The sequence below is a fragment of the Aegilops tauschii genome, chromosome 4 (genome assembly GCF_002575655.3).
Source record: "Aegilops tauschii subsp. strangulata cultivar AL8/78 chromosome 4, Aet v6.0, whole genome shotgun sequence".
NCBI classification, from domain to species: domain Eukaryota; kingdom Viridiplantae; phylum Streptophyta; class Magnoliopsida; order Poales; family Poaceae; genus Aegilops; species Aegilops tauschii.
Genome location: NC_053038.3, coordinates 443,053,200 through 443,059,893, shown reverse-complemented (window position 1 = coordinate 443,059,893; position 6,694 = coordinate 443,053,200). Strand labels below are relative to the sequence as shown.

Genomic DNA, 6,694 nt, shown 5'->3' with positions numbered 1-6,694 from the left:
CTCGCCATCTCCACCTCCGGCGAACTTGGCCATCTTCTTGCCTCTCTTCCTTTGAAGTTCACGGTATTGATCCTTAAACTTAGGGCAATTGTTGATGATCGTCCAACATCCGGTGACCCCGAGAAACGGGTCTGGGCGTCGTGCCTTAGCGGGGGAAAGCCGGGCAACATAGGCGCGGTCCGCGACGTCGGCGACTGGCAGTGCGGAGGCGGGGCGACCGACGAGTCTGTGCTCGCCGGGCCGATGGCCGCTGCAGGGAAACCGGCCGGACGGCGCATGCCAAGCATGAGGAGGGCGTACGCTTTGTTGACGATGTCCTCCTTCTCGTCGACCTCGGCCTTGCGCCGCGTGCCTTCCCTCGCATCGCGCTCGGCGGCATTGACCTTGACGACCGCCCTTCGGTTCCTCCTCTTCGCCGATTCCGCGTCCAACTTGGCGATCTCCTCCGGCGTGCACTCCGACCGCGGCTTCCTTGGCGCCTTGGCCGCCTTCTTCTTCACCTTTCCGGGTGGGTCGACGGCCAGGCCGCCTGAATTCGGCTGGGCGTCGGCCATGGACGGGAAGGGAGGGGCGGCGGGAGGGACGTGGGAGGGTTTGGGGGAAAATGACGCCAAATGGGGCGCGGGGGGTGGGGGGTTGCTTTGTGCCACCGACACGCAGGCCGGGGGAGGACAAGCGCGCGCGTCCCGCCCGTCCGCGCGCTGTCCGTTTCACCCCAAAATCGACGCAAACTTGGGCCGGAGATGGGTCAAAAGCGGACAGAAAACGGACAAAAGTCCATTTTTGCTTTCGCGTGCTGGCCGTCTTGTTCATTCGTTTTTGTCCCAAACGGACGCGCGCGGACAGGACGGGGCAGCGCGGTGGAGTTGGCCTAATCAAAATGGTAGCAATGGAAGAGTTCCCGCGCTCGTGATCACCGCGACTCCAGCGTGGCGGTTTTTGTCCGTAATGCGCGTGCCGGGGTGCAGTCGCGGCTTTGCCGGATTCTGTGTGCCATCGCCAGTGGAATAGCACAACCTGGACCCACTCCACAGTGCACAACTAGCTAGATACTAGCCTACGCGTTTTGCGGATCGGCGTTATACGGAGATGCTATTACTAGACGAAACACAGACGACATGTCATATCCCACCATCCAAGCTCAAAGCCAAACAGCCCCTGCCGGTTGGATTAGCCATCGTCTCAGCATCGTCCATCAAAGTGTCGTGTGTGAAGCACTTTCGCCTGCTCATTCATGCGCATGTCCGGCTGGATTTATGAGTCGTGTGTTAATCGGCTGAATTCTGTCGTGGGCATTGCACTGCTGGTAATCAAAAGGTAGCAATGGAAGAGTTCCCGCGCTCGTGATCACCGCGACTCCAGCGTGGCGGTTTTGTCCGTAATGCGCGTGCCGGGGTGCAGTCGCGGCTTCGCCGGATTCTGTGTGCCATCGCCAGTGGAATAGCACGCCCTGGACCCACTCCACAGTGCACAGCTAGCTAGATACTCTCCTACGCGTATCCCAGCCGCGCTCGGCTTGTCACGTGGACATGCATGCATGCGGAGAGAGCGAGGTCGATGGAAGTGGGCCACCCTACAGTGTGCGTCCTACGACTTGCGTTGAGGCGTAGCATGGTCCGACCATGTGATGCGATCACCATTCAGCGGTCAGCACCAGGCAGTCAGGATTTGTGGCTACGCGAGGAATTCCGGCGCGCCCATCGTTCACACGCGGACAAGCTCAAGCCGCCTGGTCACTTGGGCCCCGAAGGTCTGCCTCCAGATTTGGGTAAACCAATGGTGATCCAATCTGGAGGCAGACCCTTGCTTCTGGCCACCAGAGATTACGATCGAGACGACATGAATTACTGTACACTACATTGCAGTAAACTGCTAGTGGTAGTCGCTGCCGGTGTAGGTCCGGGGGTGGGACTAACGTGAGTTAAGAATGACGGGACCAAGCCACATCTGACGCGCAGAACGGCTCCGGTCCCTGCCCTGCCCTGCCTCCTGGAGATGGAATGGGCGACGCCGCATGCGTGCGGGCCTGTCGCCGAGCCTGGGCGCGCCGTGGCCCGGGTTTCCGCACCGCACGCGGGAAGAGACTTCGGACCCAAGCTACAGCTACAGCTCCTGCCGTCCAGCCGATCTCCCGAAGAGGAATCCTACGCATGCACACGGCCGGCGCGCGCACACCGTCTCGGAACTGTGCGAGCTCGCGGTCGACGACACGACACCGGGCGCCTACGACACGCCAAAACGGGGCCTGTCGCACGCCAAAACCCACGCGCCCCCCGTTCGCACGCGTCAGGGCCCATCGCATGCACATGCACATGCACCTGCGAGGGACCCCGGCCGGTCAAAGGCGACAGCTCGGAGTGAATGCCCCGTCCCCGCACGTCAGGTCGATCGATCGACCCGATCCATCGGAACTGGCCGTAAATGCCCATGCAGCCCCACCCACCCCCACCTGTTCCGTTTCAATGCGCTGCCTGGCTCCGGCCGGTGTCGTCCGCTGCCTCAGGCAACCTGGCCGTGCTTACCAAGTATAGGGAGGGTGGAACGATCATGGATGCATGGATGGGCAGCCATGAGTCATGGGATCGGAGGACAGAGCGTGCCGTGACCACTGTGAGTGTCGTCGTCCTGGACTTCCGGCCGTTCCCTGAGCCTCCCTCCATGCACGGGCTCAGCCGGCCGCGACCCGACGATCTCGACTCTCCCGCAAGATGCATGGTGAACTTGCACGTTTGTTCCCCTCACGTGAACATGCTTTTGTTTTGCGCACACCCTAGCTGTATCGACTTCGATGTTGGGCCCACCTACTCGCCGGAAATATCGATGGGAACAGGATTGCTTTTACCAGCGTGTTCTTATCGTATCAAGCGTTCATGCTTAAATCCTTAAACTAGATTAGATGGTGCAAAGAGGAAGCAGCAAGAACCAAGCTATGTATTACTCCGGTGAGAGATACTATGTACGTAAGCAATGGCGTTATGTTAGAGAGCGCCTGTCCATCTCTCCGCAGGGTGTGTAGGATGTAGGGTGTAGGCTGTAGGTAGAGGGTAGACGATTGCGCTGAAGACAAGATGATATTGGCCGGCATATGATGCTACTTATATCGGGGTAGAGCGTTCTGTATGATACAAGTGACATGTTTTTATATCGAGATTCGTCGTTGTGTGGTTGACTTTGATGCATCAATCATCTACGTCAGTCTAGCTTATAGCGGATTACATAGGTGGGAAGAGTTTTCTTTGATGCGCTGAAAGTTGGAACTTGGACCTAGTGACCTGCTCCAATAAATCAACACTAACTGAATATCCAGTTTAGCGGTCGGCGGATGCTGTCATCAGCAGGCAGGTCGGTCCCGGACTTCAATTCAGAGTTCCAAACTGTAGGAATTTTTTACTAAACAGGAAGCGTTTCATCTGAGTTAGCTCGTCCTGCTCTCTTATGAGATAGCAGAGAATATTAAGGACCTACTTAGACGGAGCGGGGATAGCTCAGTTGGGAGAGCGTCAGACTGAAGATCTGAAGGTCGCGTGTTCGATCCACGCTCACCGCACAATTTTGTTTTTTGAAATCTCTTTTACCAGACTTTTAGAATTTTATTTTTCCTTTGTAACGCAGCCCAACCCAGAGTTTTATTATTTTCACTATGTCCTGCTCATAGCGACACCTAGCGTGCTCTCGCGTCAGACGCCTCCCTAAATGGGACGGCCCAGGCATGCAGAAGTCCATGGCCTCGTTTTTCTAGTTTTTTCTCACCTTTTCTGATTTCGTTTGTTTTCTTTTATTTACTTTCCTTTATACTCCGAAAAAGTCTACATAAATATATTAAAAAACACTTTTCATAAAGCATTTGAATATTTTTATTGACTAAGCATTTGAAAATGTTAAATGTGTGTACATAACATGTTTATCATGTATACAAAATATGTATATAAAAATAAAATGTGTGTGAAAAAAGTTGATCATGTATTTAAAATGGTTAATCAAGCATTTAAAAAATGTTAAACAAGTATTTGAAAAATGCTAAATGTGTATAGAAAAAATGCAGACAATGCATTAAAAAATGTCAAACTTGTATTTGGAAAATGTTACAAATGTGTATAGAGAAAAATTGGCCAAGTATTCAAAAAAAATTGTCTTGTTTGATTAAAGTTACTCAAGCATTTGAAAAATATGTATAGAAAAACGTTGACCATGTATTGAAAAACTCCTAAACTTGTATTTGAAGTATGTTCAATGTGTGTGAAGAAAATGTCTCTCATATAGACAAAATATGTGTACAATGTGAGTGAAAAACTTATCTTCTATTTAGAAAATATTAAGCAAGCATTTGAAAAAATGTTAATCAAGCATCTGATGTTTATTAATGTGTACGGAAAAAATGTTGACCATGTATAACAAATGTTAATATTGTATTTAAAAAATGTTATCAAAGCAGGCAAAAATCTTAAAACGTGTACAGATAAACGTTGACCATGTATTAGAAAAGCTTAACCTTGTACATGAAAAATGTTAATTAAGAATTTAAAAAATATTAAAGTGTGTATGAAAATGTTGAACATGTATCAGAAAATGTTAAACTTGTATTAGAAAAATGATTTTGAAGTATTCAAAAAATGTAGAATGAAAACGAAAAAGAAACAAACGAAACAAAAAATACAATGAACACAAAAATAGAAAGAAAAGAAACCAAAGAAAAAAGAGGATGAAAAATAAAGAAAAGAAACAAATGTAAAAAGATTAAAAAACTGTGAAAACCAATAAAGAAAAAATAATGGTTGAAAACTAGGAAAGAAAGAAAAAGGAAAAACTGGAAAATGAGAAACGAAATAAAAAACCATGAAAGAAACAAAAGGGAAACCGAAGAGAAACATAGATTAACAGAAAAAAAGAAACCAAAAAAAATCAAAGGAAACCAATGCAAAAGTGTGAAACCGAGAAAGAATCAAAGAAAAAACAAATAAAGCCATTGCAAACCAACAAAGAAACAGAGAAAACAGAAGAAAATTATAGAAAATAGGAAAGTAAAGAAAAATAACTAATTAAAATAGAAGAAGTCTTAAGAAATAATAAAGAAAAGAAAAAAAATCAATAAAACCTAGGAATAAAAGGAGAAAACCGTTGAAAGACAAAGGGGAACTAACAAACCAAAGAAACCCGTGAAGAAAGGAAAAACCGATAGATAGAAAAAAGAAAAGTAAGGAAACAGAAAAGGAAAAAAAAGAGATTAATTGGAGCAATGCTACACACACAAACAGTCTTTTATGGGATCAACTAACTGGTTTACCTGGCATGTTTTGGTTGGATAGAAATAAAGTGAGGGGCGTACCCCCGCTGAAATTCATGGGGAAGAAGATTAGTTCGGAAACAGCCCGTAAAACACTGTAAACAACCTGTGTGTTTAGTATTGTCGGATAAATTATGCATGCTACGAATAGTCCATTTGTGTTCCATGGTGATCATCTTTTCCCTTTTTCTTTTCATGGGTTTGGGCTTCTGGCATGCAAAGGCTTCACGAAGAGCTGCCTACTTAGCCCTAGCAGGTACGAGGATTAATAATGCTTCGCATGATTGTCTAAGAAAAACTAAGCTGGCCGGTTGTTTCTTCAAAAAAAAAGGAGGGAGAGAGAGAGAAGGATTTGACCGTTGGACGGCAGCCTGCCGATCCAACAGTGCTCAAAAGTCAAAACACATGCGCGGTCACCAGCAGGTCGATCCAGTAGTTGAGGAATTCCGAGTTCTAAACTGAATGAGTCCTTGACGACTGAACTGGAAACGTTTGGTCTTTGTTTGGTCGCGATGGTGCCTACTGCTGCAAACAATAAGTAAGCTTAATTAATCTTCTATTTCATTAGCGGGGATAGCTCAGTTGGGAGAGCGTCAGACTGAAGATCTGAAGGTCGCGTGTTCGATCCACGCTCACCGCACAAATATTTTCTGCATCGCTCGGCCCAGCCTTTTTATTATTTTCAAAAACAGTCATTTTTTTTGCATGTAGGAGTAACCCAGCCCAGCCCAGAACAGCAACAAGCTGGGCCTTCTACGCGCTAAACTAGGGCCGACGGACGCCATATCGAACATTCCAAGTTCCAACTGCCGTCCCAAACAGCGCTCAAAACACATCCATTCGCGATGGCCTCTCAACAAACCGCCAGTTTCCTGCGTCAACCCACCGGAACTGGCATACTTCGCACTCATCATCGACCCATCGTCGAGCATCAGGGCACATGGACGGAGAAGGCCGGCCCCCGCGGCGACGGCCGTGCCGGTGGTGGCACCCACGGCGCCGTCCCCCACAGCGTCCGCGTTACGCTGAAGCCGTCCCCCGAGGCTTGCGCGCTGCGTTGCCGGCGGCAGCCCGCGCGAACGGGTACGGACATAACCTGTGGATGCCCGTGGCGGTGCCCCGCGTCGAGCTCGTCCCCGTCCTCGTCCGTCCCCGGCGCAGGCAGCGGGGTCTCGCTCTGAGCATGGCGTGCGTGGCGGTTAAACTCCTTGGCCTGCTCATCGGCGCGCTTGGTACGTCAGGGTTGTGAGATCGGATGACCCCATAAACTGCAGTCTGAATCGGCAAACGCGGCATTCTCAACAGTGCGGTGCGTATGGCTGCAGCATTTCTGGTAGGTAGGAGTAGTTGTTGCTGGCCGTGTCTCTAGGACCTGTGTCTGTTCGACGGTCTTCAGTCTGCCATCCGGATAGT

The 6,694-nt window shown here is 49.3% G+C and overlaps 2 non-coding genes across 2 annotated transcripts; both read left to right on the top strand.

Moving 5' to 3' along the window:
* The first annotated feature begins 3,474 nt into the window (after positions 1 to 3,474).
* On the top strand, positions 3,475 to 3,547 carry TRNAF-GAA (transfer RNA phenylalanine (anticodon GAA)). Its single transcript has one exon. It is a non-coding gene; the product is annotated as a tRNA-Phe (tRNA).
* A 2,301-nt stretch (positions 3,548 to 5,848) lies between these two features.
* On the top strand, positions 5,849 to 5,921 carry TRNAF-GAA (transfer RNA phenylalanine (anticodon GAA)). The gene has a single exon. It is a non-coding gene; the product is annotated as a tRNA-Phe (tRNA).
* The last annotated feature ends 773 nt before the right edge of the window (positions 5,922 to 6,694 follow it).